This window comes from Lepeophtheirus salmonis, chromosome 4 (assembly GCF_016086655.4).
Source record: "Lepeophtheirus salmonis chromosome 4, UVic_Lsal_1.4, whole genome shotgun sequence".
NCBI lineage: Eukaryota > Metazoa > Arthropoda > Copepoda > Siphonostomatoida > Caligidae > Lepeophtheirus > Lepeophtheirus salmonis.
Window position 1 is genome coordinate 26,845,381 of NC_052134.2, and position 20,405 is coordinate 26,865,785.

General features: G+C 32.2%; 1 long non-coding RNA gene across 1 annotated transcript; it reads left to right on the top strand.

The window, feature by feature from the left end:
- Positions 1 to 594: 594 nt before the first annotated feature.
- Positions 595 to 1,433, top strand: LOC121116749 (uncharacterized). The gene is made up of 3 exons (XR_005863936.2): positions 595 to 742; positions 818 to 1,142; positions 1,205 to 1,433. It is a non-coding gene; the product is annotated as an uncharacterized lncRNA (long non-coding RNA).
- The last annotated feature ends 18,972 nt before the right edge of the window (positions 1,434 to 20,405 follow it).

Below are 20,405 nucleotides of genomic sequence, written 5' to 3' on the forward strand. Positions count from 1 at the left end.
TCCCCTTCCGTCGTAGCCTGTACTCTGTGACTAAAGCTAATGACGTTATATCGAGTAAAAAATGTCCAGATTAGGTTCCTGCAAACTATTATTGTTAAAAACAATTTTTTTTATTATTGTTCAATGACAAAAGTCTTGAGTAAATACTTCTGCACACCTATGTGTTACGTTTTAATTAATATCAATAAATATAATTCAAACACTTGGAACAAACTGACTCTTCATTTCATGTATTAATCATATTTGCATATACTTATATATTTTTATATCAGCTCCCTCCCAAGTTCGATCTTACTCGAATTTTTTTCCACCTTCTGACTCTAAGTTCATGTGTCTCCCCATTGTCTTCCTCACATTCCATTTCCTCCCCTTTCTTCAGCCTCAAGAAACGTCTATTTTGCCATATAATTCTTCATTATTTAATCGAACTTGTTATTTTCTATTTTTTTCCTTTCCAATAATCCGTCCGTTATCCGACCATCAATTATTCTTATAATTTTGCATTATCACCTCCATTCCTACTTTCAACTCCGGTAAATCCCTCTTATTATTATTATAACAGATTTTCTCCTTCTCCCTTGCTCCTCCATTCTCCTCAAACAGTCTTATTGATCTTTTTCCAATCTTGGACCATAGCTCTTCCAATGAATAGGTACACACGATCTTACTTGATGACCAAATAAGATCTCATTTGGTGATCTTCCAACTGCCTTTGGAGTGTTTCGAAACTCTAGAATTCCATGTAAGAATTTATCAGAACTACCTTTTCCTTCTGTTTTCACTAATAGATTCTTCATACATTTCACCAAATTCTCAGCATGTCCATAACTTTGCGGAAAATGGGGTGAAGAAGGTCCCCATGTACTCCCCACATCTTCAAGAATGTCTGAAATTCCCTGGAACTAAACTGAGGCTCTTGATCTGTTCTTATTTTCACTGGAATCCCGGTTTCAGAAAATATTTTTTTAATGTCACTATTACTTCTCCCGAAGATGGAGCTCTTTTGAATTCCTCTACATATGGATATCCTGAAAGACGATCTCCATATACCAAGTAATAGTTTCCTCTATGCTCAAACAAATCTGCAGACGTGCTCTCAAATGGCCTCATTAGTATCGGGTCCCTCACCATCGTTTCTTTAGGTAAACTAGGTAATCTTTCTGTATATTTTCTACATGTTCTAATTATTTCTTCAATATTTGAGTTCATTCCAGGCCAATACATCGTCTGCCTAGCTCTTCTTTTCGTCTTCTCGATACCTTGATGTGAACTGTACAATCCCTGAAGAACTTAAACTTGTTTCTCTTATGGAATTACTAGCCTATTACCATATAAAACAAGACCATTTTCAGTATTTAAATCATTTAATATCTTGGAAAATGGTTGTACTGAATCGTTTATACAATTGTCTTCAACTGCATTCACTAAATCTTCATATGTGGGATCTTTTATTGCCTCTTTTCTAATGTCTACTATTAATGGATCAACGAATCATTCTTCATCTTCTGAATGATTAGCTATAATAACTTGTCCTCTGTGATATTCAACATCTTTATCCAACTCTTCATCTTCCTCGGGATCAGATACCTGTGATCTCGATAATGCATCTGGTACTTCATGATATTTCCCCTTTATTCATTTCGTTTCAAATTGATACATTGATATTTTCAATTTAAATCTAATTAGTCTAGCATTATCTATTGTGTAATTATTAAGAATAGGAGCAAGTGGTTTATGATCCGTAATTACACTAAATGTAGGTAAGCCTGCTAGATATATGTGACATTTCTTTATAGCCCACACTACACCCAAACATTCTAAATCTATCATGGAGTATCTTGTCTCAGCACCTGATAAAAATCAGGAGCCACATAGAATTAATTTCCATTCTTCTTTGTGCTTCTGACATAACACATATCCCAATCCATTTATTCTCTATCCATCCGTTTCAAGATTGGTTTCTAATCTTGGATCGAACGGTAGTAATGTTGGTGGTGAAGTTGAAGCTTCTTTAATTTACTTCATTGATAAAGAATGATTTTTGGTCCACTCATACTCTACTTTTGACGATAAAAGCTCTCTCAGTGGACCTACAACTTCACTAATTCTTGGTAAGAACTGTCCCAATTGATTCACTAATCCCAAAAAACTTCTCACTTTCTTTCTAAATGATGGCTCTGCAAAATCTTGAATAGCATTCAATATACTTGGATCCGCTTCAATACTCTTGGATAAAATATAACCACAACATTTTAATTTAGGTTGTGCAAATACGAATTTAGATGGATTTAATGTAATTTTGTTTTCTCTACATCTTCGTAGATTCTACAGACATTCTTAATATGGTCTTCGAAATTGTGTGATACATTAAGAATGTCATCTGCGACTTTGTAAGTTTTTGATAAACCTTCCAATGTATCATCTCCACGAAGGCAATATGCGTCCCCCGTTGCTTGGAATCCCATCGGAGCTCTATTAAAAAAATACCTACCCCAAGGAGTAATAAAACACGTCATTTCTCTTGATTTTTCTTCCAGTTCCATCTGCCAATATCCCTGTTTTGCATCCAATGTTTTAAAAACTCAATGTTTTTTGGAATCCTCGATTTTATTTCTAAGGTGTTTTCATAGGAGGGCTTCTTAATTTGGTAATTCAATTTCATAAGAGCCATACATATTCTCACTTTTCCGCTAGGTTTGGGTACAACTACTAATGGATGACACCAATATACTGCTTTATCACCGACTTTACTTATTACTGTCCTTCCTTCCATTTTGTTAATTTCTTTCTTCACTTCTTCTCAATAGGTAAATGGTATGTTTCTTGCAGCATGAAAGGTGTATGGTTGATAATCTTTAAGACTTATCTTCATTGGTTGCCCCTCCATAATTTTCAATTCCTCTTCATCACAAAATACATCTCTAAATTCTTCCATCAATTCTTTTTTTTTTTAATCTCTATCTCTTCTTTCTTCACAGATTGCAACGCAGCCACGCCCATTTGTTTTAGAAACCCCTTTGATATGATTTGCAATTCTCTACAGACTCGTCTAGACAATATTCTATGAATTTTTCGCCATATAATTACATTTTCTTCACTTCTTACTGAATTTAACGCTAAAGTAGCTCTTAACTTTCCAATAATTTCTAATTGTGATCCATCAACACCTTAAATCTTCTCTTCTTCGCACTTTTTTACCATTTTCTTATTTAATCCCATCTTCTTAATAAACTTTTTCCTGCTACAGTGATTTCTGCTCCTATATCAGGAACTGTTTTAATTTTACCAATAATCTTCCTTACTCCCATTTATTCTTATTCCAGCAAATCGTTTATAATCTATTTTGGACTTTCAAACTTTTTGATAATGTCCTATTCTTCTGCATCGATTACGCTTCTTTCCATATGCCGTACATTTTCCTCCCTTACCATGATTGTTACCTCCACAATAAGAGTATCTCATGTATTTTTGACTTCTTATCTCTTAAACATTTTGTTGCTTTATACTAGATATTAATCCTAATGATATATGATGATCTAGCAAATGCCTCTTCCTGGACTTTCCCCTTCTCTTCACTGCGGCAGATAAATATTACTTCTGCAAGGGATAACTCGGGTGATTTAGATAATAACAATTTCTTTGTATCTTCATTTCTTATCTCCGGTATATTTAAATTTGACATCGAAGCATCAGACGTCATCTCACGTAACCCAACGTTTTTAGCTTGAACACATAATGATGTGTAGAATTAATCAAATTTTTCGTCGCCTTTTTGTTTTCGTTCCACCAATTTTATTCGCTCTAATGTCATATTTGTTTGTTTTCTTAGGTAATTTTCTATAAGTACCATAATTTATTTTATAGAATTTTTAATGTTGATTTCTATGGCATGATTGATTTTATTCAAAATCTCTGGACTACATAATGATTTAAAATTTGTTTTTTTATTAACTTCTGTTTGGCCATTCATCCCCATCGCCATTACATAATTGTCCCAGTGTGCTCTCAAATTTATAAGTTAATTGAATTCCATATCTTCTTCGATCTGAGGTGGTGGGTTTACGTGAATTTTCACTTCTCTAGTACTTACTGATGACCTTCCTTCGGTGCCTTTGTCGTCATCTTTATTTCCCTTATGATCAATGAAATTTTCGAACATTTTCTCCATGAATTGTCGGTTTTCATCATTAGCTTGTTTTTGTGCTTCCATCATCATTTTCATTATTGTTACTGTAGATTCTTGATTTGTTCATTTCAAATTATTTTCCAGCTTTTGAATCTGCTCCATAAGTGATGGATTTTCTAATTCGCTCTTCGTCGGCATCCTTTTTAATATTTAATTTTCTCACGTAGGTTTTTTTCGAAATTTCTTAATTACTTAATTATCCTACAGACGTGCCATGTTACGTTATAATTAATATCAATAAATACACTTAGAACAGACTGACTCTTTATTTCATGAATTAATCATATTTACACGTTGATACTTATATCATATCACTCTGTATATACTAATGTTGGTATCCTAAAAGTTGTTAAAATTAATAGAAACTTCCATGGTGGTCCAGATAATTTGGCCACAAAATTGGTTAAGTTTCACTTATTCCTTGTTGATGTTCCTGCTAAGTTATTGTTTCACTGTGATTGGTTCATCATTTTTTATACTATTTATGGATTATTCCAGTAGCTGATCATTCTAGAGTCAAAATTTTATCATGACAATGAAGATTAAGAGTATTCGTGATAAGATAATTGATCTGAAATGTTAGTCTTTGACAATGCAAGAAATTGCGAAATAGCTAATGGAAACCAAATCATGCGTACACAACATTTATTTCTCTCTTTAATAGAGAGTACTGATCCGAAGAACAGTTAGCAACAATGAAATCTCTGCAAATACAGTATGTCACATTTGTTGGTCGATTCCGAAATACTTCAAGAACTTTATCAAGAACAAATGTCTTTTCACTTACATTTTTTATTATGAAAAAATGTATTTAAAATTTTTTGTTGTTTTCCTTTAATTATCAGTGTTTTTTTATATCAAAATATATGGACCAACTTGTAAACAAACGGATTTAATCAAGACTCGAACACAACACCCCTCCACAATGTCTTTTTTCCCTCATGTTTGTAACAAAGTAAAAATTACTAATATAAAAATTAAAGATTTTACTTTAAAACAATTACTACTATTAAATTGAGTAAGCTTATGAAAATTTAATTTTTTTAACAAAGATAAAACAACTTATTGTTACGATCACTTCTTCGGTTTTTCGGATTTGGTTTTCGTATATACGTCCACATATTTAGTCGTAAAATGTATCATAAAAAAAGTATGCATGCTATTTACGAACATAACCATCCCTAATAATGAAATATTCAACTCTTTAAGTTTCATGAGGCTAAAACACAGTTTTTAATTAAGCAATTTATAAACCTCATTTAAATGTAAGGTTATGTGACTTAAAACAGATATAAATAATCAAAACTCAATGAAATACTTGATCTTCCATTTTAAAAGTAAAATATTTCAACTGTACTTTTTCTAATATCTTCAATGTTAATTGATAAATGTTTTGGGAAGAATGAGCATAAGCAGTTAAGTATTGAAACTAAAAATAAGAAACATAAGGACACATAGACGTAATGAAACGTATTTTGTTTAATCCAATTAATAAAATGCCGCTCTGAAATAATGCTATAAAATAATAACAGCTTAGTTTTACCTAATGAGCAAACATTCAATGTTGCAAAATGACGCAGAGATACTGAGCTCGATAATAAATAAAAAATTTCTCGTCATATTGATTTTTTTACAAAACAAAAAACAACTTCTATGTATTTTTAAAGTCAGCTTTTAATTTTCTTACCCTTGATCACTGTTTTAATTGTTGATTTGTTGAACACAAATTAGTTTTTTTTTTTATTAAGGCTCAAAAAAAAATTATATTATATGATATAAAATATGTAAGTGAAGGAATTGAGTTTTACATAGTTTTCACTTCTCCATTCTTTTACTTTATTGTAGACAGTATAATTTATTGACATCCAGTTAGTTTGTCTTTCGCCGTCTCTGCCATTCAATACCCAGAACTACAATTTTGTCAGAAATGGGACAGCCTTTAATTTTAGTTGACCTATCTGGACACCACGAACCAATCGGGAGGATAACAGTCATATCTTTATTAATTTTTAGGCCAGATATGTCTCAGTATATCTGAAACGCATACAGAAGAACTTCAATTCTCCTGATTATTTGTCTATCTGAGTTTGCTTCAACAAATAGGGTAATATCATCAGCATACGTCAGAAACTTTTTAACAACACTAAGAATGTGTTTGTGCTCTATGGAATCAAACGCCTTATGATAGTCTACCGCAATAATTGCTCCGAATTTATTTCTATCAATTACACAATCCTATGTTTCGAGAAATGTCATTAATTTTTCAATTTTGTAAAAAAAAACTTTTTGATGATGCCCAATCTTGGGGTTGAGGATGCCTTCTATTTGTTGTAGAATGACTCCCGCCAAAAGTCTATATGTTTCATTTAAAATTGTAATTGACCTCCAATTAAAATTTCGTACCATTTCCTTTCTTTGGGATGAGTGTAATTTTCCCAAGAGTTAATTTGGGGGGAAGTTCTCCTTATTTCTCCATTGAAGCTCTGAACTTAAGAAGATAAGGCATAAATACATCCAGGAGAAGAGTGAAATTTTTTCCACCGATTCCATCGGGTCTTGAAGCTTTATTACGCTAAAATTATATTTTATATAGTTTAAAGTGTTTTTTGATGTAAAAACAGAAATCTGACAATTGAATATTCGTCTTTTTGGGAAATTATATCATTGTCCGCTAAGTATGTTTTCGAACTTTTGATGGGAATATTTAAAAATTTCTGATGTCTCCACAAGAACTCAGTCCTTTAAAATAATTTTTTGAAGTCTGACGGACAATTGAGCGTTCTTAAAGAGGGAACTCTTCTCCTGTCAATTGCATCCTTTTCTTTTTTACGTTTTCTTTCCATTTCTTCCTCCGCAATGTCAAAGATCCTGTATATGTTCAGTGTATCAAAACAAAAAGATCTATGAAAAATAGATCCCACCATTATTTTCGCTAAACAATCTTGCTTCTCTTCTTTTTGCCATATAAAACATGAGTGCTGAAGTTTTGATGTTGACACCTATGATATACGTGGATATGAGATATATGAGGATATAGAGTTTATATATATACTTTATTCTACACTCGGAGAATACTAAATGAATATCATATTAATACATTATTATACATAAAATACACACGGAACATTTATAAATAGATCACCAAACCTATAGCTATGAAGATATATGAATCACCTATTACGATGCCAAAGACGACCATTTTTCATACGTATGAGATATCGCCTTTGAGATTCCTGTGTTTCAATTGTACCTAGATGGATCTATCTTTTGTTTATATGATCTTGTATCCGAACCGATTCACCGATCTTCAATACGGATAACTTCTTCCCATCTCCTTTTTTTTAAATTGGGTTTGGAACCTTACAAAGTTCTTGGCTTCTCTTTTGATGGAATTCAGAGAGCATAGGCATAATAGATCTAGTACTACGACCAAAGACGATTTTAGTTGGACTCAATGCATCTTCTATTCTCGGAGTATTTCTCATTTCTAAAATTCCAAGATTGATTTTTGACTGATCTATCTTATTTCCATTCATAGTTTTCTTTACTAAATATTTTAACTTATTCACACAAGCTTCAGCCAATCCATTGGATTATGGGTTATGTGGAGAAGAACATCGCCATTCAACTCCCCAAAAGGATAAAAATTCTTGAAATTCCCTGGACGAGAAGTTTGTTCCCCCATCTGATTCTAAAACTTCAGGTATACCATAATCAATGAAGAATCTCTCCATTACTTTCTTAATCACTCTTGATGTCCATCCACTAAGCTCAAAATAATGTAAAGCAGGATATCCAGAAAGTATATCTACATAAACCAAGAAATTCTTTCCACTTACAGAAAATATATCCACAGCTACTGCTTGAAATGGTCTCGTCATTTTCGGTCCTTTAATTTGAGTCTCCATTAATAAACTAGGTAATAACTTCTGGCATTCCTCACACTTTCTCACCATATCTTCGATGTCCATATCTATTCCCGGCCAATAAATTATCTCTCTGGCACGTTGCTTAGTCTTCACTATGCCTTGATGAGATACATGAAGATTTTCCAATATTTCTTTCCGAGCTACTCTTGGTATAACAATGCTTTTATTATTGACGATGATCAAACCTTCATAAATCGATAGAGTAACTCTCAAATTCCAGTAGAGTTTTAATTCTTCAGGAAGATTTTTGATATTATTTCCAAACCCGTCTTTAATAAAATTTATCAATTTTAGATAATTAACATCTTCTTGTGCTTGGTCTCTCAATTTTCTTAATCTTCGATCCTTGATCTCATTCGTCTGATTTTTTTTTACCACATACAGCTCTTATTAATATTCTTCTTGCAACCTCATTCGTACGCACATCCTCCAATATGTCGTCCTTCCTCGGATTCCAGTATGGATTTCTTGGCAAATTATCAGCTGCTAACATTTTTCTTCCTGGTTTCCAAGCAACAGTGAAGTTATAACGTGCGTCCTTTCTTTGATTTCTTTTTGTCTTGGATTCTCAATTTCGTCCAAAGTTTTCTTGTTGAGGAAATTTACAATTGCATGATGATCTGTTTCAATATGAAAATGAGGTAATCCTTGATGATAAACATTTAATTTTTTTGATGCCCAATATATAGTCATCATCTCAAGCGTTGTCATTCCATAATTCTCTTCTGCTGCACTCAACCGTCTAGAATTTGCTTCAATAAGATGCAATTTTCCTTCATTGTCTTCTTGTCTTAAGATATACCCAAAACCTTTTTTCTTAGAAGCATCAGTCTCTAAAACAGTTTTTCTATTCGGCATGAAGTGACTCTTTTGAGGTAATTTAACCAAAGACTTCTTGACATCTTCAAATATATCATCTTGTTCTTTAGTCCATATGTACTCATTCTTGTTGGATAATAAAGGTCTCAATGTGACAGATAAGTTGGATATTTCCTTTGAAAACACACTCATTTGATTGACCATTCCCATGTTTTGAAGAGATGGTATTTTTGAAAGGGCTTCTGTTTTTCTGGGATCGATATTCCAAACTTACTACTTCGATCAAGAAATTCTTTGACTCTTTTAACATGATGTTCAAATGTCTCATCATATTTTAAAATATCATCAACCAACTTCTCTGTATTTGGCAATCCCCCATAAGCTTGGTCCATCATAAGATTGAATACGTCACTTATTGCATTTAATCCCATTGGCCATCTTTTAAACTTAATCTTCCCCACGGAGTTATGAACATTGTTTTAGTCTTGGCTCTCATGGTTTAAAGGGATCTGCCAATATCCTTTAATTGCATCAAACGTGGAAAAGTACTTATTTTCAGGTTTAATGTTTGAAATTATCTCCTTAGGATTAGTCATAGGATGTATAGGTATTTTCACAAACTTATTTAATTTTGTTAGATCCATTGTTAGTCTAACCTTACCATTTTTCTTCCCCACCACAACCATAGGGTGACACCATTCCGTAGGTTTATTTCCCAGCGGCTCAATTATTCCTTTTGTCAACCATCCTTCCAATTCCTTCTTCGTAGCTTCTCTATAAGTAAGGGAATCGCCCTTGCTGTATAGATTTTCCAAGTTTCTGCTCCTTACATTAAAAATATTTTTATCGGTGCGCATTTCATCTTTCTTAATGGTTGATTTCCATCAATTAATACATCATGATACTCCTCCACAAGCTTGTCTCTCATGGTTTTAATGTCTTCATCGTAAATATATTTAATTTCCTTGATTCCACGAGCACTTGGTTCTCTGGCTCTTTTCCATTTACCTCGCTCAATTTGACTTGGATAATCTTGTGGTAAAATTCTTAATTTTTTACACAATACCCACGACATTAGAAATTTAACATTCTCCTTTACAATTATAATCTCTTCTTTAATTTCCTTATTTCCAAAACATACATCTAAAATTATGGATCCTAGTTGATTCAAAGTAGCCCCATTCAAACGAGAATCTGAAGGTATAATTAAATGTTTAAGTAGTATTCCAATTTCTTGTAAAAAAAAAATTCATCCGCAATAGGTACCCTACTACCAGAATCCGGAATTGCATAACTATAATTGCATAAGTATGTTCCATCTAGAGATTTTAATCGAACTTGTATTGTAGGTGAGGGACTAAATGTGATCACGTTTCTTACCGTGACTCTTCTGTTCCTTGCAATTACATTTTTACAAGCTTTTGAATCTTTAAAATGACCAATTCTTTTACAATTTCTACACTCCTGTTTCCAAGCAGGACATTCATTTATAATATGGTCTCTTCAGCAGAATATACAGTCCATTATTTTTCTTTCAGGAGGATTTTTCCTAAAACTATTTTTGTTTCGAATAAGGCTTTGATCAATTAATATTCCTCTTGTTATCTTGTTGACTTTTACAGAAATTAACTTTTCGTCATCCCTCTTCGACATTTCCTCAGCTCTACATCTATCAATAACTTTTTGAAGTGTACATTCTTTTTTTTCTATGGCCATAAGTTTTTTCCTCGTTTCTTCATCCCGAAGTCCCACAATTAATTTAACTTTGATATTTTCTTCGAAACAGTCTTTATTACCACATCGTTTATTTAATTCGGCACGATTTGCAGTTCGAGTTACCTCAACATAGAAGTCCTCGAATGATTGACCTTCTTTTTGATATAAGGAATGGAATTTAACCTTATCAAGAATGATGTTATATTGAGAGCGAAAATATTTCCTCAATTCTTCTAAAATTTCAGGAATGGATAACACTGTGTTTTCTTTAATCCCAATTGAGACTCTTAATTTCTCCCTCATTTCTATATCCATGCATGATCTTAAATTCGATAGCTATTTTGCGTGAGAGTAGCTATCAACTCCTGCTAGTTGCCTGTAGTCTTCAAAAATAGGTTTCCATTCAATAAACTCATTCAAATCCATGCTTCCTCTCAATAGTTCCGGTTCCTTATATGCAATTTTTCCGTATACTTTACACGCTCCATCCTTTGAAGGCAGATTCTGATGCTCCTTTCCTGCTAGTTCCTCCATTTTTTTTCGTGAGTTCCTTCATAATTTCTTCATCCATGCGATCTCTCTCTTCCATGAAGATCAAGATATCCTCTTGTTGCTCCTTTGTTTCAGACTTGAACTCCATTAATTCTAAAATATCCTCTAAGACGTGTAATCTTCCACGGGCCCTTTGATGAGAAATTTCTACTAATTCCATTCTGTTTGAACGCTACAGTTCATTAATTCTCCTTGTGACATGACCTTTGTATGCCGTAATTTTTGATTTTACAAAGTCAAACTTCTTAATTTTAAGCTCTTCCATTGGTTCTGGTTTATCGACTGTACCATATGATATACGTGGATATGACTATGAGATATATGAGGATATGGAGTTTATATATATACTTTATTCAACACGCGGAGAATACAGAAGGAATCTCATATTAATATATTATTATACACAAAATACACACGGAACATTTATACCTAGGTTATCAAACCTATAGCTATGAAGATATATAACATCACCAACATGTGAACATGACAAAATATTATATTTCTTTATTATGGGTTTATAAAATAATTTCAGTCTGTATCTAAGAGCTTTTCTAAATTCTTCATTTTCGACTATCCATTTAGGTACTTTGAACTGACAACATGGTTGCATGGATTGAAGTTCTGTTTGTATCATTTTACGGTCAGAAAAAGGTTCCATAAGATAACCTGATTTTCTAGTGTTTTTGAATATACTTGGCGACATTAGAGCTAAGTATATTCTTGAAGTGCGAGTACAATTCCTCCAAGAGTAATTGTCATCAGGACTTAGTAATCCACTGAATTCAGCTCTTGTATAAGCTTGAGTAAGAAAGATTGGTTAGAGTAACCACTTTTTTTAACAATGTCCACGTTCATGTCTCCTATAAGAATACAATGGACTGGGTCACTTTTTATATTATTCAAAATTGGCTAGTAAAAGGCGTGAGACTTTTCATTAGGTCCATACACATTAAATAAAATAATCTCCGAGTCATTAATTTTTATATTTATTCCATGCCATTGGCTTTTTCCTGAATATTCCTTGAATAAAGTATATGAATCGATCATTTTGGAAATGAAGGTTAGAATACCTCTCGAGTAACAATGTCCAGTAAACGAGTATTCATAGCTTAGAGGTATACAAAGTCTAAACTAATAATGGTATGTAGATGAAACTTCCCTTCTTACATCTTATAGACAGATGAAGTCAGGGTTAAGTCTCACGAGTCTTGTCATTAGTGCATGCGTCTTTTTTCGATCCCGTCTGCCTCTTGTATTCAACGAAATTATTTTGAGACTATCAATGATTCAAATGATTAATTCTTAAGGACCTTTCTTGGAGTTTCTTTATTACTTGACGAGAGCTCGGTGCCTAGAGTTGATCTCTTGGACCCAGAACTTGTCCTATTACCTATTATAGTGAGGTACTAAGGTCTACATTAATAACTATTTTTTTCCTTGAGAGGTTTTACATTTTTTGGGGACTCTGTATTACTATTTTACAAATGACAAATTTTAGCTTCTTCTTTTCCCGGAGGTCGTGGATTTTTCTCACTCAAAGGCGAACAACACAGTTGTTCACAGACTATTTCAATTGAATAAATTATGCTCGATGAGTCGCCCCCATCTGAACTTTTTACTTCTTTTTCTTCTATATTATGATTAATAATCTTTGTCGTCTTGTCTTCTGTGTTCCGGTCTTCTACAATTGAAACATTTGGTTCAGATCTCTCTTCGTTATTTGACACTTGGCTTCACAGATGTATCGTTGTTTTTTGCAGGATTTTCTTTACTAGCAAGTTGTTTTATATACTCCGCCTATCTTAAAAAATTAACTGTACAAGTTTTAGCAAATCTCCAGTCTTCTAAAACTTTGAAAACGTCTTAACTAATTTTTGTCTTGAACCCTCTTATTGGTAAGAACCCTGGCAATTCACGTTTAGGGATTAAGCTTAAATTAAATTTCCCATTTCGAAGACCTTTTAGTCTACCATCCGTAAAGACACTAAATTTAGCCTGTTCAATGGTAGTTCCATACTCTTCAAAAACAAAATCTATTTCATCTTCCTTCACATATTCACGGGGAAAATAGATGGCAATTATTTTCTCATATACTATTGGATTCCCGGATGCCTCCTTCCTTTGAACATTCAGGTTCCTAATAGTTCTTTTTATGTTACTACAATTTGTGTCCACTTTTCTTATTCATCTTCGACATGAGAAAGACCCACTCCGATGTCAAGATCTTTATTCCACACAATAACGACACAATACTTCGAGGCCCTCGGTATACATGGATTCCTTGAAAAATAGAATGATCAAGTTTGAGTGTTCCAAAAATTATATTTTCTATTTCTATGTCGGTAGGTTGCATAGGCAAACGATCTCCAACTATTGACTTAATATCAATTATAATTTTATTCTTTATTGCTTTTGCAGCAAGATCTTTTTTTAAACCATTAAGATACTTAAATTGTGATTTATTCCCACTTGAAGAATCGTTCATTATTACCTTATAATATATACAATAAAAGAAAGAAAACGTGGGTCTTCAAAATTCCTTTTTAGTCTTGTGTTCAGTTGATATGTGCTTAAGCAAGGACTCCTGTAAGCAGGACCGGGCACGTGCAAACATGAATTCAAAAACACGTGCAACATGGGTCCATTGAAAAAAAAACAACAATGCAACGCGTTTGGTAAAATAATAAGTAATAGCTAATAACTAACTAGGGTTCAATAGTTCAATGAAATGAGTTATGTGGAAGAACTCGGTGACAAATTGGCCAAGGAGACACTCCCATCAAACTTTATCCTCATTCACAAAACCAAGTGTTGCCCTTATGAAGCTATCCCATGACGAGAAATTGGGTCCCCAAGTAGTAACCAGCATCCAGTTTGAAGACAGATATGTCATTCAAAATGTACAACTCTGGTGTGTTGATTGGCTAAAAGGCAGTGTCACACATCACCTCAGAAGGCAAGGTCAACACTGTGATTCAAGTCATCAATTTGGCTTCCTTTCTGGGAACAAAATAAGAATTGAATCAAATAGAGACCTTGGAAGACATTCTCAACAAGTTAGTGAAGTTTCTCAACTCCTCAGTGATTGAACTTACACAAGCTTCTCAGCTCTTTTTCATTTGCGAGGTAAATTACATCATGCCAAGAGTTAATGGTCATCAGAGACACACCTCCGGACTCAATAACCTATAATTGCTTAACCAATCAGCATATACACCTGAAAGAGTTCATCAACATCATGATCAGAGGGGGATTGTTGACTCCATCCGACCTTCTCTACCTTTCCTGTCTTTATGCTCACTGTGATGTTTTCTTACATCACAGCTACTACTGAAGAGAAATACATTTTACTTGGCACCCCAAATCCTAGAGCTTCATTTGTTGCCACATTCATTGACAGGATGTAGGACAGTTTAAACTCTGACATTATCGACGTTGTGGGAGTAAAGTGCGAGGAAGGACACTCCTGGTCAGCTTTTCTTCAAAGAATTTCATTGGCTTTGTTTAATGTCGTGGGTAAAAATTTAAGTGCTAAGTTGAATTACGTCATCCGATTTTTAACATAAAAGAGAATGACAGCTCAGAATTCAGAAGCTAATAGAGAAAAGCTAAATTTCGATCCAAATCTTCTTACTTGTAGGCTTAGACCACCTTTGTAGTACTTTTTGATAGTGCCTTTTATTTTTTATATGTTTTTAATGTTTATTTTGAATAAAGTACTAATAAATTACCACTTCTATTAGAAATATATAGCCTCATTTTAATTTTTTTTATGATTTTCCCTAGCAAAATACTTTCAAAAACTCTTTATTTTGTAGCAAAACACTTTAAGAGAGACATTCCATATGGAATAAACAAAGACCTTGGCTTAAGGTAGAAGGAGAGTGAGTTAGGCTAAAAGATGGAGACACAAAGAAATAAGAAGAAAATTAGATCATAATTGATGATCCTCAGATGATGAAAATCATAATTAATCACTAGGATCCGCACTTAACACTTTTAAAAGATAGTTAAACAAACACTTATGGGTTCATCAACGAATAGATACAGTTTTCAATATTAAAAACGAAATCTACTTGCACTTTAACGTTTTTATGAAGAGAGGAAGACAAACACGTCATAACTCTAGCAATACATAAAAAACCTTTTGTTAAACTGTCAACAAGTCTCCACTGAACGATCAACTAACTGTTTAAAAAATAATAAAAATATTGTACTTTTTTTAGAGCAAACGTTGGGAGATCTAATAAAGATTCTGATTTGTGTTTTATAAATTTACATTAAAAAAAAAGTCAAATGTAGAAATTTCAAGGAAACTATTTTGCAGATCATATAGAAATATTTACCAGGCCATAGATTGCACACCTCTGCTCTAAGAGTTGACATATTTTCATATACGAATTTTACCACCTTCAGTTTTTCTATTTTTACCTTCGGAGGTGATGGTTTTTGCTCCTAATGTTAATTTGTCTGTTGGTCACCAGGACTATGATAAAAGTTATATATCGATTTTTATCTAACTTGATACAAAGATGGTCACAGTAAATTTTAAATTTTTAGAGGTGAATTTTAATCTAGTACAAAATCTTAAAAATACATAATCGACCCTAACTTTGGAGGTAAGTGGAAGTACATACCTCAAATTGGCGTCCTTATGTGTTAGGCTGGGTTGTACTACTCATTTTTTCAAAAATCACAAACTTTTTTCACATAGATTTCAAAAATGTAATTTTCAAAAAGATAGAATAAACTTAAGCTACATTAATTTCACTTTGAAAATTCGGGAAAAGGTATTTTTTTCTTTATTTTTTAATGCTGGCTTTCAAACAAAAACAAACAAAGAAAAAAATACTACCAATAATTGATTTTCGAAAAAATAAAAAGTAAAACCTAACCTATTATGTATATTTAATAATGATGCTTTATATAACAAAAAAAAATACAATTTAAGAAAAATGACCATAGGCTGAGGTGTATATTCTACGGATGGACCATTCTAGTTTGTATAGTAAATTATTTAATCATTACAAACAGACAAAAATCCCTGGTATATTTGTTTGAACTATTTTTACAAATAGCTCATTTGGGAACTATTTCTAAGCATAATGCCCGTATGTATTCTAATGATAACAAGTACAGAAATAGGTAGAATTTATTCACCAAATCATTGAATTTGTCAGAATAACATATGAAATATTACATTTTCATAAATAACATTTTCCAATATGAATATATGAGAAATATGTGTACTTAAAAATATGTACCAAGCTGTTCATTAAAATCTGAACACTTTGAATTTTAAACTTCAACAAGATATAATTTATTAATTAACAATAGAATTTCAACAAAATTAACCTGAACAGTCTTGTGTGTAACGCCGAGATCTCTTGCATGGTCCCTCATTGACTTGAGGAGATTCGCCATGGCAGTTTTCTTTATCTCCTCTGGGTAGATAAGTTTGGCTTTTTTGATAGAGCCCTTTTCTTTTCCACCGTTTTGGACTGGCTGATGGCGTATACTGGACCCTGGAGACGTCCAACTACCTGGAGTGTGCGAATGGAAATTGGTTGATAAACATACAAATGTCATTTTCTTAATTTGTACATAAGCTATAGAGCTCAGGTTTGTATTGTTTTGTAACTAATTCTTAGTGCTTTAATAAATCAAAATATCAATTACTCAACCTTAATTAATTAGCAAGTGTTCAGATTTCAATGGACAACCCTGTATATGAACATTTATAAGTAGCAACGTCGAATAACTTTTGGGGTGACAAAAAAAAAATAATTTAGTTTCTTTTGAAAACCTTCATTTCGTTTTCATTTGGAATATCTTCTAAATTTAAGGTACTTTCCAAAATAGGAAAAATAAATACATTTCATAACGTACATTATAGTTTGTAGCTACCGATCATCAAGTTCATTGAATGCTTAAAATATAACACATTAGTTTCACTACGCCTCAAACTAATTTCTAATAAGTTGTAAAGTCTAATTTTTAAAACTTTAACACTCATGCATCTATACTTGTATAACATAGCATAGAAAATACTCCATCAGTATTGAAAACTATCGTGAATAAAATTTAATGTTTTTAGTTAAGTGTTGTTTCATCCATATCAATTCTTCGTGCTTTTTTTTACACTTAAGAATAACAAATAATATTTTATTTTGATTACGAACAGTAATTAAAAACAATAGTATCAATAATATATAACGATATATTTACATATATGTATGTATACGTTACGGAAAATGTGCAAAATGCCTGTCAGAGCAGACAATATGCAAAATTCCCAGGCTATCTATAAAATTTCCATTATTAATTTTAAATCCATTTTCATGATCTGGAAAAATGGTAGTGAGTAATTTGATTATTAACAATTCATTGCAAGTACTTTAATCATTAAGGAGTTGATTAAGATCAAATTTCATTAGAAGCAATAGGGTAAGGATGTCCAACCTGTGGATCGCCGGCAACATTGCGATCCATTACTCACTCCAAGTAGTATTTTTTTTATCGAAATTGTTACAATATCATCAAAACACATAGAAAGCTCATAGTAGGTACAAACATTGGAAAAAATATTTTACGGTATATTGCATTCTTTGAGACTTTAACATGGTTCGCAGTTTGGCTTTTATATGCAGTTTGACTTTGAAAAATTAAATTTGCCCTTAATTTATATTTGGTCTCAAATCGAAATAAATTTGTTTTGTATAGCTTCGTTTGATATATCCATTTTTCAAGAAATTTTACTTAATAAGTACTGCAGACCATTTATATATATTATATTATTACCCACCACCACCGCTTCCCTGAGCATCAAGGACTCCTTTCAATATGCTATAATACACCCGATCTATAGTATGTACAAGTGAACTGCTGGTCGATATGGTGGTTCGTTACCCACCGCCACTACTACTTCATTGAGCATCAAGAACCTTCGTTATTCACACAACTCAAGGGATTTATCTATTGTTGGTATTGTACTTAAAGGGCATTGTAAAGATATGTGTAACATTGGTGGGGGTTTATGGCCGTCATGCGGCTTCTCTGCAATCAGAGGGGTCGGTTGTTTTTTCTTGATAATAAAATTTAAACCTAAAAGGTTAGCAATTTGAATTTAAGTGATAAAATGTGGGTATATCAGGATGTCTACAGCAAAAAGTAAGGATCTAATAAAAATTTACATAAGAATTGTTGATCCTATTTGATAATATTCTAAGTTCTAAATAAACGGTTGTATATTTCAAATATATTTTATTATTTTTTTCAAAATGGGCATAACAATATCCTTATTTAACTATACTTTTCAACATCAAATATAACAATTTCAAAAAATCATATTTTTGAGCATACCTTATATTACCTAATAGATGCTACTCCGTGGTTATATCATACTCTTTGGATAAATGTAAGCACTCAAGTCCAACATTTACCGGATGGTCATATATTGCTTGATAGAAATTTTGCCAAATATTATATTGAAAGAGGTGATTCTTGAGATAATGAACATGTTTTGATAATATTGCGAAAATTTTGCTAAAAAAATACTACTTTAAGTGAGAATGAGTAGTGGGGCACACCTAAATCTTAAGTTAGCCGCAATGTTGCCCGTGTTCTACAGTTTATATATCCCTACATTAGGTTATCAAATTGCTTGTAATGAAATTGTATCTTAATCAACTCCATAATGATCAAATTGCTTGCAATGAATTGTTTGATAATCAAATTACTCACAATCATTTTACTTGACAATGTCAATGAAGTTAAAATTACCATTGACCACTCTTTTGGAAATTTATAGATTGTCAAATCCATATATAAGACCTTGAGGTGCAGCAGAATTGCTGTTTATAACACCAAAAAGTTGTTCGAAGTCATGATGTCAAAAAGTGAAGGAAATGCAAGAAAATTATTAATTGTTAGAAAAATATAAATAAGGTAAAGCTCTACCTGAGGACTAAAACTATAAGGCATGTGTCGGCGCTGGCCATTAAGAATAGTATGTCTCGGCGCTCCATGAGCCAAGTTCTTAAAGAAGATTTTGATGAATGTCAAGGGAGGTGCCCCGAGATAACTAATGAGTTTGCGGCCAAGGAGAAGCGTATTGATAGAGACAAAAAGATCATCCACTTTTTTAAGAGAAAGTATTTCCAAAAAGTGTTGCTGTTCAGTGATGAAACTACATTCACTCTTGAATCTACACAACTACCACTATATCAGACACAAGAAGCAAAAAAATGTATTTGCTAACAGCATCAGAGACAAGTTTCAGACTAAGAATCTTGCTAGAGTAAGGGTTTTTGGCGTCGTGATGTACTACATTGTCAATTTTTGTTCAAAGTAAACAAAAATTGAAACAAGGTATTTTGAAGAACTCAACATTGTACAAAGAATTTTTTATAAAAATTATGGTCTTTGTTAATTTAAACTTGGTTCATTATTATGTGGAATGCACTGGAGGAGGTGCATCTCTCTGTATATAACATTAATTCGAGGGGCAAATATCCGATTCATTAAAATTAATATCATAAAAAAGAAAGATATTCTGTATAGTGCATATAATAGTCTAAGTAACTTGTTTATAATATGAATTGATTTTGTATGTATGCATACATTATAAATATTTATTTATTTTCTAAAAAGATATGTTACCTCAGCACTGTGTCTTCAATAAATTGTCCATTACGTTTACTCAAAGATGTTTACACAATAAAAACCTATAACATTTCTTTTCTACTTGACTTTTTACGGATTCACAATTTTTACTTAATTCTTGCTATTTGGTTTTTTAGTATGATATAAGCCAAACAAGGTCTTGAATACAAACGAGTTCGCAGCAGAAAAAAACAAGTTGTTTCTTCAAGGGTTTTTGTCAATATAGTACAGAGTAAAATAATAATTAAATTCAGTACGTGAGGACATTTTGAATAATAATAAATGCAAAAATACATTAAAAGTATTGTTGTAATGGTTTTTCTTATGCGCATAACTATAATAATTTCTTTCATAGTTGTATAAATACTTTTTTTATACTTATATAACCACGTTTGCATTTATCAAACCAAGATAGAAAAAACCTTTTTTCTATATATAATGACAATGCAAATTTATTGATATTCAAAAAATTGTATTCCCCGTCATATTCATCGTTCAAAAATGAAGAACAAAATTATACACTCATTCTTACAAAAAAA